Source organism: Delphinus delphis, chromosome 17, assembly GCF_949987515.2.
Source record: "Delphinus delphis chromosome 17, mDelDel1.2, whole genome shotgun sequence".
Lineage (NCBI taxonomy): Eukaryota > Metazoa > Chordata > Mammalia > Artiodactyla > Delphinidae > Delphinus > Delphinus delphis.
The window spans coordinates 73,523,686-73,540,783 of NC_082699.1; the positions used below are offsets into that span (position 1 = coordinate 73,523,686).

General features: G+C 39.2%; 1 protein-coding gene across 6 annotated transcripts in view; it reads right to left on the reverse strand.

The window, feature by feature from the left end:
* LOC138413865 (WAS protein family homolog 6-like) overlaps nt 1-17,098 on the reverse strand; it is an 89,162-nt gene that overhangs the window by 71,615 nt on the left and 449 nt on the right. The gene's annotated exons all lie outside the window — the stretch shown is intronic.

A 17,098-nucleotide genomic window follows, 5' to 3' on the forward strand; every position in this document is an offset into this window, starting at 1 on the left:
AAATAAGACAAGCTGTCACCAGTGGCTTATCACTAGCTGTGGGTCCATACTGAGGCTTCAGGCCTCTCAAGCGGCAGGAGCAGAGCAGGGCTGTCAAGACAAGTGTTACTGGTCAGATATGGACTGGTCAGATATAGTCTGACCTTTGAATTCACTTACATTTAGCCCAGGGCTATGGCTGGGAGGCAAAAAAGCACAAGAAAGCCCAAACAGCTAAGGCAATATAATGCATACTACACTAAAAGGCAGGGCTAAGCACATCCCAGACTCTGCAGATAAACAGATTCTGAACTCAGAGCCACTTAACAGACACAACCATCACAACAGGCTAAGCTCCCACAACAGGCTACGCTTGCCTTTATCATGGCATTTAACTTGGCAACTGTTTGTTTACTTGTCCGTTTCCGCACTAGGGGAATGGCTGTCTGATTCATTCCAATATCCTTAGTGCAGGGATAAGTGTAAAATAGCACAGGTGCAAAATAAACGAGCAACAGAGAAGGCGGCAGCAAATATAAAGAAAACTGATGTCCCCGTCTTTTCCCTGGTTCCATATTTTGCCTCAAGGATCTCTCATCTTACACCTGGGGAGGATAATATAAACCAGGCTTATTTTACTTTTTTATGTTTATGTAATGTGAACCATTTAACCTCTTTGGATCTGAGTTGCCTCTCCTATAAAAGGAAGGAACTGAAACCAACGAATTCTTAAGTTCACTAGTTCCATGATTCTATGATGGAATCATATTCTAGTAATAAAGTTTTGTTAATATTTACTGAATGCCTCCATGTCAATAGTTATGCTTATATCTGAAACCAAAGTTGTGCCTTTACTGCTATGCTAGTCAAGTGCCATATAAACTTGCAAAAGGAAAAAAATCCACAAAACACTATTTTTGAAAATACACGCAAGTGCATAACAAGTCTTAGTAAAATTTAAAAGATATAAAATAGTATTTGCTTTAGATAATGCATAGTTGGCTTAGCGTCTGGCTGGGATTTTTATATCAGGGAAAATAAGTCGTTTAAAGTTTCTTGGGCAACTGGAAATCCAAGTCACACTGAAATGTGCAGCTTGCTGATGTCTCAGAGTTGGGCTCATGTTTCCAAAGGCCCACGGCAACAATGCCACCTACGATCAGGTCACTTCCTTTCTTAAAACCCTCCCAAGGCTTCCCTCTCTGCTTGGAGGAAAATGCAATCTCCTTCCTGTGGCCCTCTCGGACTTCCCTACTCGTCTCCACCAGCATTCGGGGCTCCTCTCACTTCCTCCAATTTGCCGAATCTTTCCCACTTCAGAGGCTTTGCACTTTCTCTTCCCTGCCACACAAGCTCACGCAGATATTCACATGGCTGGTTCCTTCACATCCTGCTCTAACACCGCCTCCTCTGAGAGGCCATCCCTGCCTACCCACTGTGAAGGCACTCCCAACTTTATCGTGCCTCCCTCTTAGGTCTTCCTCACAGTTCTTATCATGACTTGAAATTATGTACTTTGCTTATTCCTTTACTTGTTTACTGTCTGCTTCTCCTGTCATAACCTGCCAGGTTGGAAGCTTTAAGAGCAGGAACCTTGCTTACCCCTTTTCCTCCTGTAATTCTAGAGCATGGAACAGTGTCTGCAGGCTTTTTTGGAGAATTTGACAAACTTCTTCTAAAATTCATTTAAAAAATGCAAATGTAAGTGTTAAACATTTGTTGAATAAAATAATAATAGTAATGGGAGCTATTATGTTTAAAAGCACTATTCCAGGCTCTTTACACAAAGCAGCTCACGTAACTTCACGATGGCTCCATGAAATGGACGTTATTATTCCACGTTACAGATGAGGAACTGAGGCTCAAAAAGTTGATCAGAAAGAGAATGGCATGAAGGTGATGCCTACCGCTCTGAAATTTGCTAGGTTCTAGACTCTAAATCCACCTACATTTTTAATCTCTAAAATATTTAAGAACTGTTATAATGCTATGATAAAAAATAAATTAAAAAAAGATGACTCAAATGAGGTAAGACCAGATTCTTAAAATGAAATTGCCATTTCTGTCAGATGATTCCAATAAACAAGAGAAGTGAGAAGTATGACATTATGAAGCACCTAAATAATTCCTATTTTTAAAGGCTATGTCTAAAAAGATGGAAGGTAATCCTACACTAGAATGAAAAGACTGCCATTCATCTGTTTGAGTTGTGAAAAGGCGGCCACAGTTAAAAAACAACAAACTAGTGAGCTAGCAACAATCAATCAGAAGTTGAACTTTAAAAATACATATTTATAATAGCATTAAAAATATGAAATATTTAGGGATGGTGGTTAAATTTTGTGTGTCAACTTGGCTAGGCTTTGTGTCCAGCTGTTTGGTTAAACACTAGTCTAGGGACTTCCCTGGCGGTCCAGTGGTTAAGACTCCATTAAGACTCCATGCTTCCACTGCACGGGGTGCGGTTCGATCCCAGGTCAGAGAACTAAGATCCCACATGCCGCCCGGGGCCAAAAAACAACACGAAACAAAACGAACACTAGTCTAGAGGTTGCTGTGAAAGTATTCCATCGATGTGATTAACATTTACAATCAGCCGATGTTATGTAGAAGAGATCACCTTCCACAATGTGGGTAGGTCACGTCCAATCAGTTGAAGGCCTTCAGAGCAAAAAACGGAAGTTTGTTGGGTTAGAAGGACTGCTGGGTCAAGACCAGGACAGAAATCCTGCCTGGGTTCCCAGCCCCCTGGCCTATCCTACAGATGCTGGACTCAGGACTGCAACAGCAACTCCCTTGCTGGACGCAGCCTGCTGGCCCATGCCGCAGATTTTTGGACTTGCCAGCCCCCGTAGTCCTGCGAGCCAATTTCTTAAAATAAATCTCTCTTTCTCTCTCAACCCCTCCTTCTCCCCGCCCCCCACCCTGACACCCCTACCTTATAATTCAGCCACTCCACTCCTGGGTATTTACCCAAGAGAAACAAGGGTGCTATGTCCACATAAAAGACGTGTACATGGACGTTCACAGCAGCTTTATTTGTAAAGGCCAAAAACTAGAAACAACCCCTATCAAGAGGTGAATGGATACACAAGCTACAGTATATCCATGCAATGGAATACTACTTGGCAATAAAAAGGAATAAACTATTAACAAATGCTACAAAATGGATAAATCTCAAAATAATCATGCTGAGTGAAAGAAGCTAAACTCTTTTGAGTGCATACTGTATTCTAGGACATGCTGACTAAAGTAAAGTAAAAGAAAATAAATAGTAGTTGCCTAGGTAATAAAGGGGGGAGGTTACCAAGAGGGACTAGAAAGCTTTGGGGGGTGACAGATATGCTCAGTATCTTGACTACAGTGGTGGTTTTATGGGTATACACATATGTCAAAGCTTATCAAATTATACACTTTTGATATGCACAGTTTACTGTATAACAATTATATCTTAATATAGCTGCTTCAAAAAAAGATATCTGTCAGAAGTGTTAAGGAAAATTTTCATTTGTTTTATTTATTTATTTTTGGCTGTGTTGGGTCTTCGTTTTTGTGCGAGGGCTTTCTTCTAGTTGTGGCAAGCGGGGGCCACTCTTCATCACGGTGCGCGGGCCTCTCACTATCGTGGCCTCTCGTCGCGGAGCACAGGCTCCAGACACACAGGCTCAGTAGTTGTGGTGCACGGGCCTGGTTGCTCCACGGCATGCGGAATCCTCCCAGACCAGGGTTCGAACCTGTGTCCCCTGAATTAGCAGGCAGACTCTCAACCACTGCGTCACCAGGGAAGCCCAAGGAAAAAATTTTAAGGCTTAAAAATGCCTTCTCGGCAAATTCCCTGGCTGTCCAGTAGTTAGGACTCAGTGCTTTCACTGCCAAGGGCCTGGGTTTGGTCCCTGGTCAGGGAACTAAGATCCCACAAGCCCCAAGGGGTGGCCAAAAACTAACTAAATAAAAAGCCTTCTCAACAAAAAGAATAACAAAGGCCATCTCCTTACTTGGGATCAACTGTCAACAGATAACCTAAAGAATTATTTCTCTCCTATCTTGAGTCAGCCTTTTTAAATAAGAAGACTGATCTTTAATCTAGAAGGGTAAGTAAGGATTAAGGGGGAAAAAAAAAGAAAGAAAAAAAAAATTGAAGCCCAAGATAGGAAGGAGACAGGAACAGAAGAAGGAATTGCTTTAAATTCATATTTACAGATTAAGAAAAATCACATCCTAAAATATATCTGAAAGTTGGGTAATTTCCAAGGAATCATAAAGAAGTGCCATGAGAATGGATGTAGAATCCATGCAAAATTCTAGAACAGGGGCTTCCCCGGTGGCACAGTGGTTGAGAATCTGCCTGCTAATGCAGGGGACACAGGTTCGAGCCCTGGTCTGGGAGGATCCCACATGCTGCGGAGCAATTGGGGCCGTGCGCCACAACTACTGAGCCTGCGCGTTTGGAGCCTGTGCTCCGCAACAAGAGAGGCCGCGATAGTGAGAGGCCTGTGCACCGCGATGAAGAGTGGCCCCCGCTTGCTGCAACTAGAGAAAGCCCTCGCACAGAAGAGGAGACCCAACACAGCCAAAAGTAAATAAATTAATTAATAAACTCCTACCCCCAACATCTCCTTTAAAAAAAAAAAAATTCTAGAACAGAGTTTTAAAAACCTGATTAATAAGGAACTTCTACAACACTTATTTGCTCCTGGCCCTCAACCCTTTCTAATTCACCCTTCTGGGACTTCTTTCTGGGTTCTGGTTCCACCTGTCCCTTAAACACTAGCGCTCTCCCGATCCTCGTTCGACTTGTATGCTCACTCCACAACAGGGTTTGCAACCTTCCATGGGAGTCATAATTCTCTTTGATAATTTGATGAAAGCTATAGCTCAGAACAATGTATATTTACAGAAAATTCTGCATGTAATTATTTCAAAGGTTTCAAGAGCTCCCAGGACCCTGGCCATGCAGTCCTCAGCTTCTCAGGGCAAGGAAATTCCTCACAGAATCCCATCCTGGGCTTCGTCTCTAAAAACCCATGCAAAGCGAGGTGCACACAGCTGTGGCAATGGAAAATCTGAATGCTAACAAATAAAATTCAAATAGCACCTAGGATCTCATGATATTTTTCTGGGTATGTTGGAGAAATAGTTCAGCTAGGCAGATTCTTGGTTACCTAGTGAATGCTAATTAATAAGATTTATGAAGGAAGTTTCTAACAACTATTCTGCAGAAGCCCATCCTCTTAAAACATTCGATTTTAAAAAGGTGATTTGAATGAGGACACAGAAAACATGCTTACCAAATTTTGGATGAGAAGTTGTGACAGTGAGTAGCTGGACCTTAGACCCACGATTTAAAACATATTGACTAAATTCAGCCTAGGGGTGAAGTGGAGTCAGGAAAGATCCTCAACTCGAAGATCTTTTCATACACATACTCTCCTCTTCCTCAAATACAATAACTGATGGAAATTTAATGCACCCATCAAGACGGCACACTCCTTGAGATCAAGGCCTAAGTCTTATTTATCTTCATATATTTATCTTCATGTAGCACCTTGAATAATGTCAGTATCACAGTCTGCTTGGGCTATATTATGCTATGCTAACAAATAGCTCCAAAATCATGGTGCCTACAACACAAAGGTTTATTTCTCACTTACATTAAATGTCAATCGTGGATTGGCTTCAGCTCTGCTCCATCATTCTGGAACCCAATTGGAAGGCTCCATTGTTCTGGGACCAGCCCCAGCTAAGGCAGGCTGGTTCCATGACAGAAGGAAAAGAGCTACCAGCAGCACCACAAGATGGAATTTAAAACATCTGCTCAAACATGGGACACATCACTTCCTCCAACATTTTATCAGTCTAGGAAAGCCAAGTGTCCAAACCTGATGTCAGCAGAGTAGGAAAGACAATCCTCCGACAGAAAGGACCCTGGTAGAGAGGCAACAAATACTGTGAACAATCATACCATCTACCACGGTGCCTTCGTAATAGAAGGTGCTCAGTAACTGGCAGTAATTATTTATATGCCAGGCCATAAATACCACTGGGCAGAGACTGTAATCTGTCTCGCTCACTGACGCATCAGCACCGCACGGTGCCCGCCACATGGCAGAGGACACGCTAAATCCTTACTAAGTGAACAGGGATAAGATGAGCATGGGATCTGGAATCAAAAAAACCTGCGACCAAGTACTATGTCTGCCAATTCCTGACTTAGCGGAAAGCCATTTTTCTCTTCTGATTCTGGGATGGTTGTTGTAAAGATTAAATAAAAATACATGAGAAAAAGCACCACGAAAACTGTGCTCTTTTACACAGATGTTACTTCTCCAGATAGTCAAATGGGATGAAATTTGATAAAAAATAAACTCATTTAAACTTCTATAGTAAAGTAATGCACTACATAATATCCTGCATTTATTTTCAAAGCATCAACTGGCAAGTAAAGAATGAGAAAGATTAGGCTTAAAGCAGTTCACATGAAAAAGAGACAATGTTTTAGTTGACCATAAGCTAAATATGATCAAAGGGTAATGTTGCTGCCAAAAAATGTAATGCAAATTTCAGGCTGCATTAATAGGAGAGTATCCAGATAATAGCTTCATTGTATTCAGCAATGGGCAGCTCACATCTGAAGCAGCCAGTCAGTTCTGGCCACCGTATTTTAAGAGGTATACTGACATACAAACTTCGTCATGAGTTTAGCAATGTGCATGAAAAAGGTCTGTAAACCATGTCATGTGCATATGGTTCGAGAATTAGGGCTTTTTTTCCCTTAGCGTGGCAAAAAGAAGACTCGAGTAGGATTTAACAGTCATTTTCAAACACCTTAAGAGTTAACTGGGTATAAGAAGTTTCAAATATATTGCGCTAGACTGCCAAGGACCAGTAAGTGAAAGTTAAGAGGGGAAACAGATCAAGCTCAATGAGAAGTTATTTCTGACACTTAGAAACCTAAAACAAGGAAGGGTGGATGATAACATGGTTACAGACGCTACTGAGGAAACTGAATTGGGTGGGAGTCGTACAAACCTTACTCACTCCTCTATGGAACCAAATATTTTTGAGGCATTTAAAAATGTCCAAACAGTATTTCTCTTTTCTGATTAAATAATAATACTATTAATACTACTAATAACAGCAACAAAGAACAAGAACTGAGGTTAAGTAGTAAAACAAGAAGTTGTTTGGCCTGACAAACACAGAAAGGCATGCTGTTGAAAGGAAATGAAATTTCAAGCCTAGATAATATTAAACATAGACACAGTGTCTAGGTCTGTACAGAGGAAATAGGCTTAGTCAAAATTGTATTTATTCTGGAAGTTGGTTTTCCTTGCATGACCTAACTCCTATCATTTTCACGGAGGTGCAAAAGATTTTTTAAAAGTTCCCTACAATGGCACTTAAGCAAAAATTTGCTAACATTAAACTAGTGCTCTTGTTGCAAGACAGTACTAGCGTTATCGATCAACTTGTATAATCATTCAAACTTCTCACGGCAGACTACTACACAGAACACCACTGTCATTTAAAAATGGTCCCTCATTAATATCTTATTTTGTTTCCTTAATCTATTCAACATCCAGCACTTTTCCAGTCTCATTCCCAGCTTTCAATTCCCAAGTATTCTCTGCATACTCTGGTCTCTCTAATAGGTCCTAAGTAGTAAAGACAAATGTCCAACTTATCTTTGTATCCTCGCCCCTCAGCTTCCCATCACTCACAGCATAGTAAACACTCAAAATTGTTTGTTAAATTCCTTTCTTTAATGAACTATTAAAAAATAACCTAATGAACTTTTCATTATATTTTAATTGTTATACAAGAGAGAGAAAGTAATAGTAGGCTGTAAGAATATACTGGATATTATGTTCTTGTTATACTAAGAAGTGAATAACCACTCTTTACAAAGTATCTTGGAATACAAATTTCTTTCTCCTTTAAAGTCCTCTTTGCATCCTAAAAGTGCACATTGAACGCGATTTCGCCATACACAGGATTTTCAGAGTACTGACACAAGATGCTAATGCCCCACTTACTTCCCTTACTACAGGTACGTGTGTAAAAATTGAGCTCAAAAACCGGGTTCATTGACTTATTAAAGTAAATCTGTATGTGCCTTTCCAGAATATATGTAAATTCAGATTTAAAAAAATCTATTCTTCCAAGCCAAAAACGTAAAGGAAAATGTAAAGGAGAAAAGTTCAACACCTATCCTCTACCAAGAAATATGAAAGATTAGGACTTACTTGGTACAGGTTAAGGCTTGTTTAGGAACTTGTCACTGGATTCCTGTTCTTGTTACTTCTCTCCTTCCTCTTTTGTGGCACTATCGAGAATTGTACAGGTCAAGGGGACACAATGCTCTGCTGCAGAAATCAGGAGAACACAGTTTTGCATCTCCCATGTCAATCCAAAGGACAGAAACGTCTACATTCCGCTGGGAGATGGCAGAATGAGTCAGTAAGGAGATAAACCAGTTACAAGTTAAAAGATACAGTGACTAACTAAAAGTGTTAATTTTCTTTTAAATTAGATACTTACGTATTAAAGCAATTATTTTTAAATGATGGAAATGATGTACAACTAAAATACTGTTTATATAGGAAGCCACTAGAAATTAATTATAGCTAATATGTATTGAATGTTTTCTGTGTGTTGGGCATTCTTCTAAGTGCTCAACATACATTAACTTATGTTTACCCTTCATCACAGCCATATAAGGTAGTATCCTCATTTTACAGATTAGAAAAAGGAGGCATAAGATGTGGTACATATATACAATGGAATATTACTCAGCCATAAAAAAGAACAAAATTGGGTCATTTGTAGAGATGTGGATGGACCTAGAGACTGTCATACTGAGTGAAGTAAGTCAGAAAGAGAAAAACAAATATAGAATATTAACGCATATATGTGGAACCTAGAAAAATGGTACAGGTGAACTGGTTTGCAGGGCAGAAATAGAGACACAGACGTAGAGAACAAACGTATGGACACCAAGTGGGGAAAGTGAGGGGTGGGGGTGGGGGTGTGATGAACTGGGAGATTGGGATTGACATGTATACACTGATGTGTATAAAATAGATAACTAGTAAGAATTTGCTGTATAAAAAATAAACAAGATAAAATTCAAAAAAAGAAAGAAATAAAAAAAGAAAAAGGAGGCACAGACTAGTCAGATAACTTGCACAAATCACACAGCTACTGACAGGCAGGAAAGGGACTGGAATTCAGGCAGGACAGCTCCAGGGCTCATTCTTTAACCTTTATGGGTAGGTATCACTATGGTATACTTTGACATTTGAAGGTCTTTTTGAGTCCATTAACATTAATCACATATAAAGAAATTTTTTCAAAACTGCATAGAATTATTATTAAAATGCTTCCACAACCAACTTTTAGGATTAGATGACCGAATCCAATACATTACTTCATTTAAACCACTAGTACCTAACCTAATCTAATTTTCCATATAATCTATCTTTTGGCTTTATTATACTTCCTGATAAGTGCAACTGGGTACCTCTTATACACTTAGCATTGTGCCCGACAATATGTCACTAAAAGTACTTTCCATAGACTAGATCTGTGATGTTTTATTCATATGAGTGTGCATTAAAGTAATTCTTCTACTTCTCAAGTACTGAATACAATTATTCAACAGACATTTGAATACATAATGAACACCAAGTAGTATGGATACAAAGATAAATTAGATGGTTTCTGCTCTCAAGGGAGGCCACAGTTACAAAACAATGAAGCAAGTGCTTTTATGGAGCGATGACCAAGGTTCCAAGGGAACAGAGTTCCCCCAGCATGACAAGGATGAGGGCAGTTCCATGTGCAAAGGCATGGAAATGTAAAAGAACATTTTCCTCGTGGGGAATGTCAAGCTATTTAAGTAGGACTACAATGCAAAGTTTAGAAGGAAAGCAAGGGAAAAGTGCTAAGAGATGAAGGATGAAGCTGGAGCTAGATAAAGAAGTCTTGTAAGTCATAATATAAAAAGACTCAAGCATCTCAAGGATTTAAGCGGGACACTGATAAGATCAAATATGCTAACAATAGTGGTTAACACACTTTTTATTTTAAACAATAGTACCCTGATTTCATGAAATCTTATGCAAACATTCACACTTAAAATTGATCAATGTAGGGCTTCCCTGGTGGCGCAGTAGTTGAGAGTCCACCTGCCGATGCAGGGGACGCGGGTTCGTGGCCGGGTCCGGGAAGATCCCACATGCCGCGGAGCGGCTGGGCCAGTGAGCCACGGCCGCTGAGCCTCCGGAGCCTGTGCTCCGCAACGGGAGAGGCCACAACAGTGAGAGGCCTGCGTACCACAAAAAAAAGAAAAAAAGAAAATTGATCAACGTAAAACTGCACTGGTAGAAATTGGAATGAATATGCTTGGAATGAACCCTTCACAGAATAGTTTCAAAACCACTGCTTTTCAAAGGAAGAATTAATATAGCCACACAGTTGCGTTTTATTTACTTTATGCCTCTCCCAATGTGATTCTAACTTCTCAGGTGCCAGGATTCATTCTCATAGTTTCTCTTCACTCACAGAACTAGGAATACATAGAACTAAGCAAATAGTACTAGGCCTTCAAAATCAATGACAAAAGTTATAATATAGAAAAAGGAAGATAATCAGCTTTTTCACTTATGAGTTAAGCTATAATTTAAGTGACTACATTTTCTAACCTAAAAGTTAGGATTTATGGTTGGACAAATACTAGTGTATTTATGGCCACAGAATATTCAAAACTGGTACAGTGCTGGAAAATATAGGATATATGATTGTAACTGGTATTAAGTAATTTTTTAAAGATTGGTATACTTGTTTTCTTAACAATGACTTTGTACCTGAAGATGCTTCCCCAGCTATCCCTTGAGAATCTGTTCTGCCACCTTATAGAATCTGGAGCTCTAAATAAGATCTCTGAAAATGACCTTCAGTGTGAAACTGCTTATCTTCCTCATAGCCATCTAATATGTCCCCAGCAATAACATGTAAAACTGATTAAAGATATGCATATGACTCTCCTGCAGTTCACTAGTCTTGATTCTTCACAGTGAGATGTGCTAATAAAAAAAGCAAGATAACCCTTCTATGGAAAAAGTATATAATGATTAATTTAACATGTTTTATATCAAAACGATTATACTCACTTCATACAACTTAATCAAATCCCTATAATCCTTCCCTCTACCCTTCTCCTTTCCCACTGTGCGGAACATAACCACTTACACAGTCTCGAGAATTTTTAAAGTATCATCCGCTTAAAAATAGACGGATTAAAAACAAATGTTCAAAACAATGTTTAACACATATTAAAAGAAAGTTAAAGAACAATCTCACTTTTCTCTATCACATAAGATACCAACAACCACCCTGGGCCACTCTTATCATGCGTTAAAAGTTCTCTCATAGCATGTGGTTCAAAGCCAACCAGTGACAATTATTAAAAGGAGGAAGAGGGGAATCAGGCACAGGATACAAATTAAATTCTTCAATATATCATTCGACCAACATGTACAATATATTCACTTACAGACATGTTTAAGAAATGGTCCTTAAACAGAAACAATGTAAACATTACTATAAGGAAAATACCTTCTCCGTATGATATAGCAAACTCAGCCCAAAACTTAGTATTCAATGCATCATTTCGGGGCACACTCTACACTCCCTAAATTTGCAAAAATAGCCAACTATTCTGCTATAAATTTGTTTGGGATGAAGATAACTCTCTTCATTATAGTAAAATAAATTTTATCACATGCAGTTTAGGGAAGCTGCTTTTTTCAAATATAAAAGTCTGAGGATTCTCAAATAATCATTAAGAACAAACTGACTTATAAACAAAAGCTTTTTATAAATAAAAATATACTTAAAGTAATCCTACAAAAACGTACAAAGAGTCCTCATATGTAACTATCAAAACACTACCCAATATCAAACATTTAACTATACACATTTAACTACTGATATATATTCAAGTAGAAGGTTTCAGAGTAAAATTTCCATGTCTTTTCCACTTAGGGGCAAGTTTTTTGGAAAAATATTCCGCAGACAAATAGATATTTTTTAAATAGACTGTACAACCACTCTGTTGATTTTAACAATACCTCAAGTAAAGTTAACTTAGAACAAATACTAGTAATAGTTAGAAATATTAAATTATATACAATGTTAAATTGCCATTGCCTTAATACAAAGAGGTTCATAAATTATCTTAAGATAAATCTATATTTTTCCCTGGTTTGTGAAAACTGCAATAACCTTTCTATTAAGAATAACTTCTGATTAAACCACCCTCAATAACTGAGATTCAAACCATCTCCCAGATGGAGCAGCTGGGAGAAAATAAAGAGGACAGTTTTAAAAAAGAACTTTGATGCTGTAGATAAGATGATACGACATTAAAAACCAGTGTGACTGGAGTCTGCAAAATATAAATACGTAACAGTGAAAGAAAACCCTTTAAGGCCAGTGAGGAAAATGCAATTTACAGGATCATCTATGACTAAAATTCTGAGCTCAGCCTTTCTTATTTCTAAAATTTTTGCCCAAATTTCTGCAGATTACGAAGTCTAAAAACTTAAAAAAATCCTATATAGTGGACTTAAACATACTTATTAGTATTAGGTAATGTTTTATGCTTAAGAAGTCTACCAAATATTATTTAAAAATCCAATTTTACATAAAGTATGTTGCACTACTGATTGCATTTTATAGAAAAAAAAAGTAAATGACATTTGAAAGTGACACTGGGTTAAATAATAAAGAACATAAATCAGCCTTAAGTTCCAATTAAAATTTCTAATCATTATTTCTATTCTCACAGATCTTGGCACAAATATTTTAAAATGCAGTAGTCTACTTATTTTTTTTGCATGTATTTAAAAAAATTTTAAATTACATTCCCTCAATAATGATAAATCCAAGTAATGAAATTTTTACCTATGCTCTAAATTAGCAATTCTTTGAGACAGTTCTTTGAAATTAAAAAAAACGAAAAACGAAAAAAACTTGAAAACATTTCTTTTAACATCACAACTTCAATCTTCATTTTTTTTTAAAGGAATAACTGTTTTTTGTTTTTTTTTAATATTTATTTATGTATTTATTTTTGGCTGTGTTGCGTCTTCGTTTCTGTGTGAGGTCTCTCTCTAGTTGCGGCGAGCAGGGGCCACTCTTCATCGCGGTGCGCGGGCCTCTCACTATCGCGGCCTCTCCTGTTGCGGAGCACAAGCTCCAGATGCTCAGGCTCAGTAGTTGTGGCTCACGGGCCTAGTTGCTCCGCGGCATGTGGGATCTTCCCAAACCAGGGCTCGAACCCATGTCCCCTGCATTGGCAGGCAGATTCTCAACCACTGCACCACCAGGGAAGCCGCAATCTTCATTTTTACTCATTTGTTCAACAAAGGAACTAACAGCCTATACTAAAAAAAATCAATGGTATCATTCTAGCTGTTCCCTTAATTTTTATAATATTCAATTATGTTAAGAGCAATAAAACTGTGCCTGTTATCCGAAAGTTGTGCTCTCAACCCATATTCAACATGAAAATAATTTCTTGCTTTCCGTCTCATGCACAAGAACAAAAAACTATTAAAGTGCTCAAAAGATACTCTGAACACATATACTCACATGCTTAGCTCTTAACCCTTAAATCCCTTCTCTAGGAATAAGACTTCTCTAAAATTGGGGAGGAAGGGTGTCACTCTTACACAGCCAGGCATGAATAGCATAAAGCAAAGTAAATTTGATTGATTATCCTTAATTAAGTTTGTGTCCAGTTCCTCCCTTTCCCCCTTATCCCACCATAAAGTTTGAGCTAACTCATAAGCAAGTTCTACTCATATTAGCTCACATTCCTTTTTTCAAAGTCATCAAAGTAAAATGATTTCAGAATGAAAACTCCCCAGGTACTTCATTCAATATCTCCTGCGATTTCAAATAAACCCAACTGCACTAAAAAAGAGAGAAAAAAGCTCCCTTGAAAGTCAGAGTATGCAGCTTTTCTTTTATCAAAATAGATTTTTCACAAGTGACCCAAACACAATTACAGCTTAGGAAAATCAAGCCTTTAATTCTGAAGAATAATTTGCACCTAGAGAAAAATTCAAGGTGATGGTTTTCACTGCATGTGGACTGTAGACCAAATCTATTTATTTTGACTTTGCTGAAGTCTGGGTATTACCACTTGTTGGCCTATGTTGCAGGACCACCGTCCTAGTGAGAGCATCTTACAACAAGCTGCTTTTGATACCTTACTAATTAAACTACCTTGGATAGGATTCCAGACAAACCTGACCATAAAATTTTGGCATTCTAATTTGGTTTCAATGTACTCTAAATGGTACAACTCTAGATCACATGGCAATTTTTCCATTCAGTTAAAACCTTAATAGATAGCATATAAGTGGCACAACTTTGAATTTAGCAAGCCCATAAATATTAACTTTGCCCCCAAACACTTTGGGGAAACGGATAATTCAAGGAACACACTGATGAATCTTAACATTATGCAAAAAATGTTCTTTGGTTTCTGTTTTTTGCTATACTGCACAGCATGAGGGATCTTAGTTCACCGACCAGGGATCCAACCACTGGACGGGCAGGGACATCCCCAAAATTTGTTCTTAAATTGTTGTACGACAACTGATTTTTTCATAAATCAAATCACATTTGATAAGTACCACATAAAAGGGATTAATTATCTGAAGGCACCTTTTAGTGAATCCTTTTTGTAAAATTTAGAAGTCTCATATAACATAACTAACCACTACTTGTTTTGTAATCTTATACTTGTAAATATCAAAGTTCTTGAAGTGGAGCGTAACTGCTTTCTTGGGCTAAATACATCCCAGCATTACTGCCCTTCTCTCTCTTTCCCAAGTTTTAAAAATGTCACCCAAAAAACCAGCTGTTCATCTGTAGTAGAATATACAACACTAGGAAAGTCGAAAAAAGAAATTAAGTGATTTTTTAATGTAAAATAGAAATGTATGTACTCCCAAAGATAGGTCAACAAATTATTTTTGCTAATGATCACAATAAATGCCGAATTAAAATGATTTTTTAAAAAAATCAAGATATGCACTTCTTAAATCACTTTCCCACGTGCCTTTGTCACCTGGAGGAAACTGTTCAAGAACTGTTGATCTCCATGAACACATGACCTCCACAATGGCACCAAGGTCAACGAGACATACAGGAGGGGGGTATGCTGAGTAAGTGCTGATTTGCCCAGTTCTACAGTTCCCTTTAAAAAGAGAGAAGGAAGATAAATAAAAATAAAAATGTATTTATATAGAACAGGAAAGGAAATGATGTTCTAAGTGGTTAACATTCAAGAACCCCATTACAGAATTGTATATAGACATATGTCAGTAACAGCCACAGGAGCAAGACGTTAAAAGGGGCATCACAGCACAGAACCAGGTACAACCAGGTACAAAAATTGCTGCACAGAAAGAATTAACAAGATACCAAACTGAAAAATCCTCCCTTACGTCTTGTACTGAAAACCTTTGGTACCCTGGCTACATGCTACAACGACTCAATTTCAAAGTGAGAGTCTCTGCTGACAGAACTTCTTGAAAAAAGACGAATAACCAAAGGTCCATAAACAACCGAAGAAGCACCCGCATATCAGAAATGCTCAGGTAAGAAGTAAATTTGTATATGCTGAACCTGCCAGTTAATGTGAAATTCACCAGGTGTCCCGGTGTTCCCTCATTCTTTACCAAAGATTCCTTTGGACATTTCCTCAGCTGTCACAATCCCCAACCTTTCAAAAACCAGAAGTTTTCTTGGATGAGATTTAAACTCTAAAACACATTACCCACTTGGTATAATCTGTTTAAGCTGGACTTATACGCAAAAAACCCTTATGTGAAATTACTATATTTCAAATTTCCAAACAACTTTCAAATATGAAACAAACATACATCAGAGGTAGCACCTGAAAATTTAAAAGTGACTTAGCGGAGAGCAATTCAGCTATGGATAATTCATTCCAACGTTTGGTAAACAGGTTGCATGCATTATAATAGTAGAAAACTAAAGAGGGGAAAGAAGTCAGCAGAAGCACTGGGTATTCACAATCAGCAGAGAACTGGGCTGACAGCAGTCTTCCAAGTTACTTTCAGGGAAGCTCCTGATTGGTGGGCGGCACTGGGTCAATGTGATTACTTAACCCTGGCAGTTACAACTAAACTCCACTTTGATGGGCTCCAAAGCTTATGACAAAAAGACGACTGCTTGAGCATATCAAGTACTTCGCTGTCCTGCTTCTATTTCTCTCTCACACAACCAGGGGCCTGACACCTGAAACTCATCAGAAAAACATCACCTCGTTTCGGGGCTTTAGAGTTTTGTATTTATTATTTTTAAAGTCCACTGGGCATAGATTCAGTTGGGGGGGGTGGTGATGTGAAAGATTAACCCATTTCCTGAACACACAGGGAAGAGCTCATGACCATTCAAGCAGTTCCCTCTCTCCCTAGTAATAACTTTTTTTTAAAAAATATCATTTAGTCCTAAAATAACCATAAGCAACAAACATCAAACATTGGCATGGCAACGTCCACACATCATGCCCTAGTGCTACCCACAGGCAGATCTGTTCGTCTCTGGTCCCCATACAGGCGGGTCCTCCGGGTCCCTCTCGCTTTCGTCCGGTCCAGCAAGGCTTCCCCCCGAGTTTTGCTGTAAAATCCGCCACTTTCGTTGGCCCGGGCAAAAGCAAGGCGCCTCGGTCCCCAGGGCAGTTTCTCCCAACTCCCAGCAAACATTTCCTGAGCGCTTCCAGCGGGCCCCCCGCGCGCACCTGGCCGGGCCCCTCGCCCCCTCCCCGCACTTTACCAAGCCCCAGACAGGGGCCCACCTGCCTCCCGTCGCCTGTCCCACGGCCGGGTCGCCCAGCCAACTCCTGCCCGGAGGCTGCACTCCCCCGGGTCCCGAGCCCCCATCAATCCGGGGGCCGACCCCGAGGGTCAGGGGGCGCCAAAAGGGGCCCCCAGACAGGCTGACCCCGCGACGCCCCCCAGAGGCCGGGTCCCGCGCGCCTGTCAGCGCCCCCGGAAGGGGTCAGACAGGGGGG